At 40.2% G+C, this 14579-nt stretch overlaps 1 protein-coding gene across 11 annotated transcripts in view; it reads right to left on the minus strand.

Annotated features, from left to right (window-relative positions):
* Positions 1-9805, minus strand: part of Kiaa0586 (KIAA0586 ortholog) — a 162236-nt gene extending 152431 nt beyond the window's left edge. For 5 of the 11 annotated variants that reach the window (XM_046461935.2, XM_058584625.1, XM_058584626.1 and 2 more), the window contains exons 1-3: positions 9636-9803; positions 5268-5417; positions 752-894 (exon numbers count right to left, since the gene is read on the minus strand). The gene's annotated coding sequence lies outside the window, so the exon portion shown is untranslated. Of the gene's footprint in view, positions 1-751; positions 895-5267; positions 5418-9635 lie in introns of all 11 variants that reach the window. The other 6 variants (XM_058584632.1, XM_058584629.1, XM_058584628.1 and 3 more) reach the window with 3 other exon arrangements.
* Positions 9806-14579: the final 4774 nt, after the last annotated feature.

The following is a 14579-nucleotide window of genomic DNA, read 5'->3' on the forward strand; positions in this document are numbered from 1 at the left end:
GAATCTGAACTGTTGTGTATCTTGTTCAAAAGCTGAGAGTCCAACATGAATGGTTCTGAATCTAACCAACAATATATACTTTATTGCAGGTCTTGACATGGGATCAGTAGTTAAAAAAGTGAACCAGAGTTAAAGTAGTATCTTGAGATTTATCCTGAAACAGCCAGGTATTTTCAGGAAATTCTAGTTGATACAGAAATATACCAAAGAGTTTGGTAAATGTAAGAGAACTAATATCTTAATCAATTGGCTTATAAATGGATTTTGTTACCAATATGAACTTGTATTTAAGGGAACACTAATTGGCCTAAATGTTTAAATTTACCAAAGTGATTTATATGTTTTGTCATGTTTGTGGGAAGTAAAGTAATACTGTTTGTTCTGCTTTAAAGCAGAAATGCTGGAACAAGTATAATAACAAAATAATGTATTTCAGGGCTGGGGCTCAGTAGTAGAGTGCTCGCCTAGCATGCATGAGGCACTGGGTTGGATCCTCAGCACCACATAAAAATAAAATAAAGATATTGTACCCACCTATAACTAAAAAATAAATACTAAAAAAATATGTAATTCATTATAGTCAAAACATGAAAAACAGGCTGGCTTCATCTTAAAGCAAAGGAAACAACCAAAACTTCAGATATTTTACTCTTAAACTTCAGGCAATTCACTCACGTACTTTGCTATTTCTATGTAATCACATGGTTATTTACTGTGTATATTTCACAAAGATAGTTAAAAATGTGCTCACCTGGCAAATAAGGGGGATTTTTTGCAACAGCATCTCAAATACCTGAGGAGGGAGTGTATGTCTGAAAACCTTCAGAAGTTCCCGTGGTTGCCCACACAATAAAAGGAAATTGCTAAGATGTTCAACTCCCATTCTACAGTCCCCTGAAACACATTAAGTTTTCAGCAAACTATTAATGTTCTTCAAAATACACATTCTACAAACTACTAACAAAAGCAATTTGGATTTAAAAACAATAATATTTAGACAAGTTCCATGAAGAATAGAGTTCAAGTGTGAGGAGAAATATTGAGTGTCACAATTTAAAGCTGCAATAGGAATAATTTTGTGAGGCAAACTATAACAAGTGTCCTCTTTCTGTTGGAAGTGCATTCTTATATTGTATATGTAAGGGATGGATGATGAGTATTGTAGTGTTGTGATCTTTTATTAATGAGTTATCTGTGTGACGGGTGAAATATTAAAATATGAAATATAATGTTCCTGCTAAACCTGAAGTCTTAACCTCCAGAGATTCTGATTTAATTGTTTTAGGATTTGATGGAGATTTAAATTAAACTTTTTAAAAACAGATCCTATTATCAAAGACTTCAAGCAAGATTCAGCATAACATGAAGTAATATCTAGAGGGAAAAGAATAAGAGATTTATAAACTCTAATGTATAAGTAATTGTTTTTAAATGCATTAAGGAAGATTGGCTTATATGCAAAGATTGGAAAGTAACCGTAGTATTTCTGTGCAAGTCAGAACATGGAACAACTTGGTTTCACTCTCTGTTCTACTTTTAGGAAATGCAAAGATCAGTGAACTGACTTAAGGTTTCAAAATTATTTTTATGCCACAGTTAGGAATAGAAGCTAAATTTGACCTTTGAAGGCAGTATGCTGCCTGTCTTCAGGTTTTATATAATCCTAAGGAATGAAATTTGACACACTTCATACAACTTGGAAACTTAAAAATACATTTCCCTACAGTTATAATAATAGATTCCCACTAACTGAAACAAATTTTCCATTTACTGGTTGAAATAAATGATCATATAAAAACTACACAAAGCACATATTCATATAAAAATACATTCCCAAGAAGCTTAAACTGAAAGACCACAAGGACATGACCTGACGTAGATACAAGCAATATGTAGGTTACAAGACAAGTTTTGTGCCTTTCCAGATAGTTAATTTTACATTTCCAACATTAGAAATTTCCATTAAGGCTTTTATTATTTATAACAATATAGCTTTATGGAGGTGATGCATTAAATCAAATTCTTCGATTGTATTGAGTTTTTAACCAAAAAAGCTGGGTGTGGTAGTGTAGGGCTGTAATCCCAGCATCCTGGGAGGCAGAGGGAGGAGAATATCAAGTCAGAGGCCAGCCTCAGCAACTTGGCAAGGCTCTGTCTCAAAAAATTCTAAAAAATGGGTGGAGGATGTCACTCAGTGGTAAAGCACCCCTGGGTTCAATCCCCAGTACCACAAGAAAAAAAATACAGTACGGGCTCTCAAGATTGAGGTGCTAATAGAATACAAAAATAATTTGGTCAATTAAGTCAACCAGCCAATAAATTAAATTACACCAACTCCCCAGAAGTACCAATCAAAATTTCTGGCTCCATAGACAACCACAATTAAAATAGTTGTAGAACTGTAAAGCATCCTTAATCTGAAAATTCATAATGCTCCAAAATTGAAAACTTTTTTTTTAATAGTACTGGGGACTGAACCCAGAGGTGCTTCACCACTGAATTACATCACCAGCCCTTTTTTTGCTTTTATTTTGAAGAGTTGCCACAGCTGGTCTCAGACTTAAAGTCCTCCTGCCTCAGCCTCCCAGGTAGCTGGGATTACAGGCATGCTCCACTTCACCTAGCCAAAATCAAGTTACTTTTGACCGCCAACATAAGACCACAAGTGGAAAATTCCACACCTAACTCCATGTAGCAGGTCACATTTCAAATGCTGGTGAACTAAAAATTTTGTATAAAATTACTTTTAGGCTATGCATAAGGTGTATATGGGATAAATGAATTCCATTTTTTAACTTAAGTCCTATCCCTAAGACATTTTGTTATGTATATGTATATATTCCACAGTTAGAATCTGGTCCCAAGAATTCTGGATAAGGGGTACTCAACCTGCATGTTCTATCTGACAGCAAAGTAATGAAAATTGGAGTTAGTGGCTGAGAGAATGGGAAAAGTTGAGAAAACTGCAAAAAAATGGGCGAAAATTTACCACTAGAACACTTGTTCTATAGGGCTGGGTTGTGGCTCAGCAGTAGAGCACTCACCTAACACGTGGGGCCCTGGGTTTGATCCTCAGCACCACATAGAATGGATAAATTTTAAAAAAGGTATTGTGTCCAACTACAACTAAAAAGTAAATATTAAAAAAAAAAAAAGAACACTTGTTCTAACTTTGTGTTTATACTGTATTAACCTAGGGAGATTTAAAAAATGGTGATGCCAGAGTCCCACCTCCAGAGACTGAATTAATCAGTTTGGGGTTTGAAGATACTTAAACTAGCAGCCAAAATTGCAAACTACATTATACAGAAGTATATAATATAATCTTAAAGAGTCAATCACTTTAGGGATCACAGAGAGGGACAAAATTGTAAAACCAATGATTGCAATTTTTGTTCTAATAATATCAATAACTTATCCACCTCTAAATGTAACTAAATTATTACATGGTAGCACTTGAACATAAAGAGGAATAAAATATGATCAAATAAGTAGTTGTGTGTTGCTTAATATGGAGGATACTTTTTTTTTCCCCCTGAGCTGCTGGGGATCAAATCCAAGGCCTCATGCATGCTAGGCAAGCATGTACCACTGAGCCACACCTCCAATCCTAAAGGGATACATTCTGAAAAATGCATCACCATTAGACTACTGCATCACTGTGTAAAATACAAAAATAATACAATTAGTGAAAAATACAATGTAGTTAACACCAAGTTAGAAAATATAGCCTACTACATACCTAGCTATGTAGTATATACCATTATACCAGCAGTTCATGGTTGACTTAAACATCATTATGTGGACCATGAATTATGAATTTTTTTCTCTCAAGTTATAATTCTAATTTTCTTTCCCCACATCTATCCTACTATAATAACAGTTAAAGCTGAAAGGTTTTATATATTTTAATTGCCCCTAAATTGAGGAAGTATCCATATCTAGAGAGGAATTGAGATTTTATGAGCCCACACACACAATTTAAGAAAAGGTACATAAAGTTATAAATAAAAAAATTGTTAGTGGGTATTGGGAAAGGGCTATGTAAATGAAAGTCTTAAGCTTTATTACCTTGTGTAAAAGTCACTCCTTTTTATATTATTTAAGTCATACCTGTAATCCCAGTTACTTGGGAAGCTGAGGTAGCAAGACTATAATTTTAAAGCCATCCTGAACAATTTAGCAAGACCCTGTCTCAAATTTTAAAGGGTGCCAGGTGAGGTAGTGCATGCCTATAATCCCAGTGATGGGAGGCTGAGGCAGAAGGATTCCAAGTTCAAAACCAGCCTTGGCAACTTAGTGAGGTCCTATGCAACTTAGTGAGACCCTGTCTCATAACATAAAAAAAGGCTGGGGGATGGCTCAGTGGCACAGCACCCCTTGGTTCAACCCCTGGTGCAAAGAAAAAAAAAGTCATTTTGAAAATTCATATATTGAGAATTGTACAAAAAAAAAAATGAGACATACATGGCTTTGTTTCCCTGCCTGTCTACTTCTCAGACTACAACATAAACTTGAACACTAATTATTGTAGTGTGGTTGGGGGGGGTGGGTGTTAGTGTAATTGCCGGGTTTCTGTTCTCGCGACTAAAAGGCTCAGGGGTCACTCTAGTTAAACTGGGCAAACTGGGCTGCACGAAATTACCACACAAGAGACACAAATACCTTTATCTTTGGGGTTGCTGTGACGGCTCCTCTGACCTTAAGGGTCCGCAGAAAGAGAGAGAGAGAGAGAGAGAGAGAGAGAGCACACACACACACACACACACACACACACACACACACACACACACGCTGACCCCTTTTATTGAGGAGAAGCTATTCAAATGAGGCAAGGGGTCAGGTTTCAGGGGGCTGAGTCTACATGATGTCCACTGTCAGCAGGTTGACTGACACCTGGGTCGGCCACACCCAAGGGCACAGTAAGAGGAGGGGACACACACAAGGCACTTCCATGGAAGATTCTATCCTAAACAGGGCAAGGGGTTATATTACAAAGGAACAGGTAAGCATAGCTTTACCCATGGGGCCGTAGCAAGACACACCCATTTCTGTGACTGAGCGCCTCAGCACCCAGCTGGGGAGTGTAACTCAGTCACCGGTAAGGTTGGCCTCCCACATGTAATGAAGTGAAAATGCTGGGCATTTAACTGTAACAAGCTGATTAACACATCTAGCTAGCTATTTGACATACAAATCCTAATCAATAATATTTCCTGAACATAAATTATCATAAATAACTCACAAAGGAATGTTTACATTCTTACCTCTAGATAGCCAAAGTTCTCCCATCTGTATCTCTTGAAAAAAACGTTCTTGTAGGGCTGGGGATGTGGCTCAAGCGGTAGCGCGCTCGCCTGGCATGTGTGCGGCCCGGGTTCGATCCTCAGCACCACATACAAACAAAGATGTTGTGTCTGCCAAAAAAATAAATAAATAAAAAAAAAATAAAAAAAAAAAAAAAAAAAACGTTCTTGTAGTTTTTCATTTGGTGCTGGATCCCAAAACTGAAAGATTTTTAAAATGTTTAACAATGAGTAAAGATTGTAAAGTATATGGTTACTGATCAAAATTGATTTTTATTTAAAAAAACTTGAACCTAGTCTCTGAATCCAATGTATGAGAAATGCAGTTCTTCTTTATAGTATTCAAATCAATTTCCTAAAATGGAGTTGTAATGTCAAATGATAAAAATACACAGCAATGTATCAAAGTAGGTTGAGATGCTTGCAATAACTCTTATCCATATTTTATCTTAACTACTAAATACACAGCAGAAATACTACTACAATGAGTATAACAAAGGTAGCTTTGTATGTTGCAATATTATTTTCTTGCCTGGATCAACAGTGACTATTGATTATATTGTAATTATTTTTCTGGCCTGTGGGGTCACTTTGGTCATTTGGTTGATGTCTGTTCAGGTAGCAGTAACTCTCTAGTAAGGGAGGCAAGAAGCTATAGTAAGGATTCTGTACTCACAGGCTCACAAGGACATGGTGAGGGTTTGGCAGGCAGTTGGTGACTATTAGAAGGATGCTTTGGTTTGCTGCAGCCTGGTTCATTAAGGTAAGTATAGCCATAAGATGGCATCATCATTGGTACTAAGCCTAGGGCTGGTGTTTCAAGGCAAAGAAATATCAACTACACTACCAGTTACTTCACCTTTAGTCTTTTATATCCAGAGGATTTAGGTAATTGTTTTCCCCAAGAATAATCTTTTTTAAATGGGATGACCTTGGAGAGAGGTCACCTTTTAAGCTTTTATCAGCAAACATGCTAAGGATCAGTAACATCTACAGCACTGCAAAAATAAAAATAAAAGTCTAAAATACCTGGTTGCCCATAAGAATTCCTTGGGCCACCCCTGACATACTGAAACAGAATTGCTGGTGCTAGGATTAGAATATCTGCATATTTTAACAAATAATCCAGGTGAATCTAATAAGGATGGTCCATGGAACATACTTTCAGAAACAAAAGGTCCTGAGGTGAGAAGGAAGAAAAATTCTAGAAGAAATAGGAAAAGACATCTCTCTTCTGCCTGGGGGCTATTCATCAACAAAACAAGAAAAGTTTTTGCAAGATTATATGAAAGAACATTTGAAAAAGTCTGCTTCTGCATTTCTTCACTGAAATAATACAGATCTTCATTATTTCTCCTCCTGATTGCCAATGACTGATTTTCCTGCCTTCGAATTCTCTCCTCTTCTCCAATCTCCACAATGGCACCAGACTAACCTTCTTTAAAAAAGTAAAACAAGCCAGGCATGGTGGCACACACCTGTAATTCCAGTGATTTACATGTGAGACCCTGTCTCAAAAAACAAAAAAGGCTGGGGGATGGCTCAGTGTACAGCACTCCTTGGTTCCAACGTATGAGAAATGCAGTTATTCTTTATATTATTCAAATTTTCTTTCTTTATATTATTCAAAAACTCATGGTGGCTTCCAGTTTGAGGCCAGCCTCAGCAATTTAGCAAGGACATGAGCAACGTAGTGAGACCGTCTCGAAAATAAAAAAATAAAAAGGACTGGGAGTTCCAGAGGTAGAGAACTCCTGGGTTTGATCCCCAGTATGGGAAAAAAAAAAGAGCAAAACAAGCTGGGTGCAGGGGCTACTCCCAGAAACTCAGGAGGTTGAGGCAGGAGGATTTCAAGTTGAAGGCCAGCCTTGCCTCATTCCATCCCTTAGCAATTTAGCAAGACAGTCTCAAAATAAAAAATAAAAAGGGATAGGGGTATAACTTAGTGGTAAAGCACCCTTAGGACCAATCCCCTCCAAAATGTTTTTTCATCTATTCTCTGAAAGTCATCATCATTGGTTATCCACTATAACAGAGAAAAGTCGAGACTTTACAGTTTGACATTCTAAGGCCTCCATTAGAAGATACCAAACTACCACTCAGCTATCTCTCCAGCACATCTTGAAGACTGCAGTTTCACAGTCTGTGCATTGACAAGCTGCTTCTTTCTGCCTATCATGAATAATATTCAATAAATATATGCCAAACAGTGCTGTAGACACAGAGGGAATGGACAGCAAAAAAAAAAAAAAAAAAAGACAAGGTCTGCCCTCCTTGGTACAAAAAATGAAAACCATTAAATAATCACACACACAAAGGTTCAAGGTCAACCATGAATAAGGGCAACGGAGGAGAAGGACATGGAGCTATTCTAGACTCTGTCCCAAACAGGCTGGGAAAGGCATCTCTAATCCCACATCCAGTTCCTTAGACACTCGCAGCCAGTTTCCTTAACCAAGGCATCTGGGCCTTTATTTTGTAAATGACTCACTTCTAAATCTCAGAAGTCTGTGACTCCTGCTTCCTCCAGATCCTTTTATTCGTCAGCATGAACTATTCTTCCCAGTCTTCACTGACACCACTATAACTTAGAATTTTTATTACTTCTCACTTATACTACTGAAATAGCCTGTTCTCTTTCAAACCATCTAGTACACTCCTGTCTGATCAATCCAAGTGAATTTTTTTCTTTCCTCCTTAAAAAAAAAAAAAAATCCTGCTCAGAAACTGCTCAGTAACTCCCTCCATTGAGTCTTTCCTTAACCTTGCCTTCAAGCCAGCCTCATTCCATCCCTACTCAGCTTATTCATCCCTGACCTCTCCTCCCACTCACTATTCCTCACTGTGGCTCCTTTGCCAAGCAGATTTACTGGACAGGTCTGGCAGATTCCCCACTTCGCATTATGCGCCTTTAGCTCCCTCCATCTTGAATGTTAGCCTCCCTGAACCCACAACCCAAATTCTTCCAATACCATCTCCCAAACTTAATTTCTAGTTCAGTTCAATGGCATTTTTTCTCCAAAGTCTTCTGCATAAAAATTGCATTTATTTAAAATAGCCATAGTAATAGTAAAGGTTCCACAAATGCTTTTGGAACCTTTCCTATCAAGAGGAATTTATTCCCTCTGCCTGGAATGAAGCAGGCCTCGATAATGCAAGAAATCCCCAAAGCATGCCCCCATATGCTCTGGCACTCTTCCCCTCACTCTTTGTATGTCCTTGCTTGCCTCTGGGGATCCAGCCCAGCATACAATAAGGAAGCTCAGGCCACATGAAGAGGACGTGTTCAGGTGCTCAGGCCAAGAGTCCCAAGTAAGGGAACAGCAGACATCAACTGCCAAATGTGAGGGAGTCAGTCTTCACAGGATCCTAGCCAAGTGCCCTGGAGTCACCTGGCTGAAGCTGAATGGGACAGGAAAACACCCACCGGCCCTGCCTAAGTTAGAGATTCAGGTGCAAAGTAAGTGTTACTTTAAAGCGATAAGCTTTAAAGAACAATAAGTAAACTGCACACCCTCCACGGTAATCCTACCCTAAAAATGATCTTTCCTCCTCTGAGCTCTTGGTGCATTTGTTGGCTCTCTCCACGGCCTTGCTTTGGGGGTTATTCTTATTCCCCTAATGCAGATCCCTGCCCTGCCTAGGAGAATGCCTCATACCTAAGAGGCTCCCAAACAGGTGTTAACTGACTGACTGAAAGAATGCGGGTGGAGGGCTGGGGTTGTGGCTCAGTGGTAGCGCGCCTGCCTAGCATGTGTGAGGCACTGGGTTCAAGCTTCAGCACCATAAAATAAGTTAAGTAAAATAAAGGCATTGGGTCCAGTCTACAACTAAAAGTACTTCTTAAAAATGAAGGTGAGCTTAATTCCTTAAGTTGGACACAAGAAGCCTAAGAACGCTCAGTGGCACTTTTACAGCTGATGGGAGTTAACTGAAACTGAGCCAATCACCGAGATGACGGCAATGGTTATCTTTTAAAATGACAAATCAAATTCTCTCCTAGAGAGACGAAGATGCTTTCTGCAACCAGCTGGAAGACTGGCCCTGCGAGGCGGGCTCTGGAAGTTGGTATCACGAGGCCTCGGCGCCTTTTCAGCGTCCCGTGCAGCTCTGGGCTCTGGGCCGGCCACGGCGCCTTCTCCCTCTTCAATTAAAAGAAGCGCGTGGCCCTACAGTGTCACAGCGGCCGTTTTATAACCCCTCGGTGTCCTCCTTCCCTTCCTCCCCTCGGTTCTGAAAGAAATTAAAAACTAAACGTCCGGCCGCGGCACGGGTGGGTGGGGACGCGGCACGGCCGACGGCGCCAGCCCGGGCTCCGACGCTCTTCACCTGCGCGCAGGGCTCCACGGCCCTCGGCCGCTGGGCTCTTCTCTCTGCGAACACAACGCAGCGCGTGCTGCCGGGGTGTGCGAGGCCGGCGTGGGGCCCCGGGGCCCTAGGCCCAGCTCGCCCCGGCCCGCCCGGCGCCCACCCCGCGGCCGCTCGGCCCCTCCGGCGGCGCCTCGGCCTCCGGCGCACTCACTGTCCCGCAGGCGGCGCTTGAACTCGGGGTCGCCACGCCGCTTCCGGTCGAAGTAAACACAGTAGCAGAGGAAGGCGACGGCGCCACCGGCCGCCAGGGCCCCCAGGAGGCCGAGGAAGGAGCGGACGCACGGCATCGGCCGCGGGGTTAGCGAGCCAGGCGTTGGGCGCGCGCCGGGCGGTGGAGGGGTGTCGGCCCGACCCGACCCTGGGCCTCGGTGCGCCCCGATGCAGGCGCGTTGACTCCTTGCAGCTAGGCTTGTGGACTGATGAGGAAACCGAGGGTCTTAGAGGACGAGTGTGCGAGGCCCCACAGCCAGCGAGTAGCAGAGCTCCGTTCTAACCCAGGTGTATCGGACTCCAAATTCTGAACCCCTCTCCAGACACACCCTGCCCCTATGCCTATTTGAGGCAAATCACAGTATGCTGGGCATGGTGCTTCTGGGGACATGGGACCTCCTTAGACCTCTGCTCCCTCACCTACAAACCTTAGTACTCTGACATCAGCGTTGATCATCTCAGTTAACAGCTTTTAACAATACCCTGTACTTCCCAAACTTGTCTCTGTTGTCATCTGAAAGGATCCAGCAGACCTCCAACTACCTTAACCCAATAGTGGGAAGAGGGAGGAATTTTTAGGCAATAATATATTTTTAAAAATTTTTTTGATAGTTGGAGATGGAAAGAATACCTTTATTTGTTTATTTTTATGTGGTGCTGAGGATCGAACCCAGTGCTTCATGCATGCTAGGCAAGCGCTCTGCCACTGAGCTACAGCTCCAGCCCAAGCAATAATATTTTTATTGGTGCATTATAATTGTACATAATAATAGGATTCATTGTTACACATTGGTACATGAATACAGCATAATTTGGTCAATTCCATTCTAAAGCAATATTTGGCCTAGAAAAAACCCGGATAATTTGCTAGGCGGGGCTAGGCCTGACAGTCAAAAGGTCCCAGAGCAAAAGGGGCTCAGATATCTGCTGCTTAGATGTCTTTCTTTGAGCTATTTACCTGATACAGCAGATACAGCAGAAAGAAAGGAAGTTAAAACCTTGCCCCCAGTGCCAGAGTTTTTTTTTTTTTTTTTTAAATATTTTTTTCTTTTTTTTTTTTTTTAGTTGTAGTTGGACATAATCCTTCTGTTTGGTTTATTTATTTTTATGTGGTGCTGAGGATCGAACCCTGGGACCCGCATATGTGAGGCGAGTGAGCTACCGCTGAGCCACAACCCCAACCCCCAGAGTTTTTATAACTAAGGCAAGCAAAGTAAAAACCTAAGAACTAGTGCTGAGGTTGTGACTCAGCAGTAGAGCGCTTGCCTAGCATGTGTGAGGCACTGGGTTCAATTCTCAGCATCACATATAGATAAATGAATAAAATAAAGGTCCATCAACACCTTAAAATTATTTTTAAAAATAAAGAACTAAATTATTTCGTTTTCTTGTGATATTAATAGTGTGCACAGGGCTGGGGATGTGGCTCAAGTGGTAGCGCGCTCGCCTGTCATGCGTGCGGCACGGGTTCGATCCTCAGCACCACATACAAACAAAGATGTTGTGTCTGCCAATAACTAACTAACTAAATAAATATTTTTTAAAAAATAGTGTGCACAGCAAGGTGCTCCTCACTGTGGTGAATTTCAGTGTGTCTGAGAAGTAGCTGTTGCCCTCATGATATTAGAATTAGCAGGTGTAAGTTAAATATCATTTCAGGGTTAGCAGGTGTAGTTGATCACTGCTTTCTTAGATATGTTTTCTCTTATGATAACTTAGTCTTGTTGAGAAGTTTGTAGTGTTTCTGGTGATCTGGGACTAGTTTTGGATTCAGAATCTTGGCAGTGGGTGTATCCAGCTCCAGATCATGCTTTTTAGGCTGGCTGCATATGTCTTCTCTCTACTGCCCTCTTCAATTCTCAACCTTTTCTGAGATCCTTGTAAATCCCTGTCCGCAGGGAGGGATGAGGCTAAAGAAACTGGAGCCAGGGACAATGTTCAGGTACAAAGTGAAGAGTGGAATTAAAAGGGAGGAGAATTATTACAGCAGTTATAAATAAACACATTACTGAGGTTAAAATCGCCACAGAGACCTTGAAAAGTAATTGAGCCAGGCTCAGTGACACATACCTGTGTTCCCAGTGACTCAGGAGGCTGAGTCAGGAGGATCACAAGTTCCAGGCCAGCCTCAGCAACTTAGTGAGGCCCTAAACAACTTAGAAAGACCCTGCCTCAAAAAATAAAAAGGGCTGGGGATGTGGCTCAGTGGTTATGCACCCCTGGGTTTAATCCCTGCTACCAAATTTAAAAAAGAGAGAGAAGAACAAAAGTAATTGAAATGTTTTCAGGAAAATTTCCACTGTAAATGATATTTTCTTCTTAGATATAGACACCACTTTAGCTTATTTGGTGATCATCAGGCCACAAATTTGGTGTATCCATACTACTTGCCATGTTCAAGTTGAGAGAGTTTAATAGTTGTACCCAAAGCATGCTATGCTGGATGACAGCTCTTTCTTTTAAATGACTCTACTGAGGGATGATTGATATACAATAAATTAAATCTATCTAAAGCATACAATTTAATAAATTTTGACATGCATACATCTTGACAGTACCACTAAAATCAAAATATCCATCATCCTAAAGCTTTCTTCATGCACCTCCTTAAGCACTTCCAGATTTGTATGTGCAAGGCAAGTGCCCTACCCCTGAGCTGCATCCCCAGCCTCCAACCTTTGTAAGGTCTTCCTCCCCACTGCCTTCCTGGCCATGCCAGCACCACTGTTTGACTGTAAATTAGTTTGCATTTTCCAGAGTATTATATAAATGGAATTATATAATTCCATCTTTTATTGTCTGGTTTATTTCACTCAGCATAATTATTTGGAGATTCACCCAGGCTGATTTAATAGTTTAATTTCATTGGTAAGTAGTATGGATACACCAAAATTTGTTCCACCATTCATCTGATGTTCATGGATATTTAGATTGTTCCCATTTTAAACTATTACAAATAAGGCTACTATAAATATATAGTACATACTTATACCCCCCCCACACACACACAGAGGGCTTCATCTATACATCTTTTTCCTATTCCCTTGAGTAAATATATGGTAAGGGTATGTATCTTTTTATAAGAAACATTTTTCTAAACTGGTTATGCCATTTTGCATTCCCATCAACAATACATATGAATTCTAGTTCCTCCCTATTTTGCCAACGCTTGGTATGCTCAATATTTTTAATTTTAGCTATTCTAATGTGTAGTTGACTTTCACTATGGTTTTATCTTGCATTTCCCTAATGCCAAATGATGAACAATTCGAGGGTGGGCTGTTACCAGGGATTGAATCCAGGGATGGTCTACCACTGAACTATATCCCCAGCCCTTTTAATTTTGATACAGGGTATCGCTGAGATGCTCAGACTGGTCTTAAACTTACAATCCTCCTATCTCAGCTACTGTAATTCCTCAGTATCTGGGATTACAGGTATGTACCTCCATGCCCAATGAGCGACTTTTTAAATTTTAGCGCAATTTTAGGCTTAGCAAAATTAACTGGAAGGTACAGTTTATACATGTAGCCCACACATATGCATAGCCCCCTCCATGATCAACACTTCCCATCAGCATGGTACATTTGGTACAACTGATAAATCTACATTGACACATCATTGTTACTCAGAACACACAGTTTGTATTAGAGTTCACTCTTGGTGTACAAATGTATAATGGTTTGAAAAACTGTATAATGACATATACCCATTATTGTAGTATAATAGACAATAGTTTCCTGGTCTTAAAGATCACCCATGCTTTCTCTAACTATCCCTCCCACTCCCTGGGCCCCTAAAAACACTGATATTTACTGATTTGATAGTTTTTTTTTTAGAGAGAGAGAGAGAAGAGAGAAAATTTTTTAGTATTTATTTTTCAGTTTTCGGTGGACACAACATCTTTATTTTATGTGGTGCTGAGAATCGAACCCAGTGCCCCGCGCATGCCAGGCAAGCACATTACTGCTTGAGCCACATCCCCAGTCCATGATGGTTTTGCATTTTCCAGAATGCCATACAGTTGGAATCATCCGGTACGTTGCCTTTTCAGATTGCCTTCCTACAGTCAGTAATGTACATTTGTCTCCTCCATTCCATAGCTTGATAGCTCCTTTTTTTCGGTGATGAGTACCCTAGTACCTATATATACTGCAATTTGTTCATTCACCTTCTTGAGGTATATCTTAGTTGCTTCCAAATTTTGGAAATTATGAACAAAGCTGCTAAAAATAGTCATGTGCCAGTTTTTGTGTGGTCATAAGTTTTCAACTTATTTTTAATATATACTTATGAGTACAAATGCTTGATTGTGTAGTAAAATTGTTTCATTTAGCAGGAAACTAAAGACAGCCAAATTGTCTTCCAAAGTGGTTATACCATTTTGCATTCCCACCAGCAATGAATGAAAGTTCCTGTTGCACCATATCTTCACCAGCATTTGATATTGTCAGTATTAGGGATTTTTGTTTATATTTTAGTAAATGTATAGTAGTATCTCATTGTTTTAATAATCATTTCCAGATTACATGTGATGTTGAAAATTTTTTTTCATATATTTATTTCAATCTTTATAACTTCTTTGATGAGGTGCCTGTTCAAATATTTTCCCCATTTTAAAACCAGGTTGTTTTCTTAGTGTTATTTTAAGAGTTGTACATTTTGGATAAGCCTGCTTGTTTGGGTGTGATT

This window comes from Marmota monax, unplaced genomic scaffold (assembly GCF_021218885.2).
Source record: "Marmota monax isolate L192 unplaced genomic scaffold, Marmota_monax_Labrador192_F-V1.1 WCK01_AAM20220418_F8-fsc00001, whole genome shotgun sequence".
In the NCBI taxonomy this organism is placed as follows: domain Eukaryota; kingdom Metazoa; phylum Chordata; class Mammalia; order Rodentia; family Sciuridae; genus Marmota; species Marmota monax.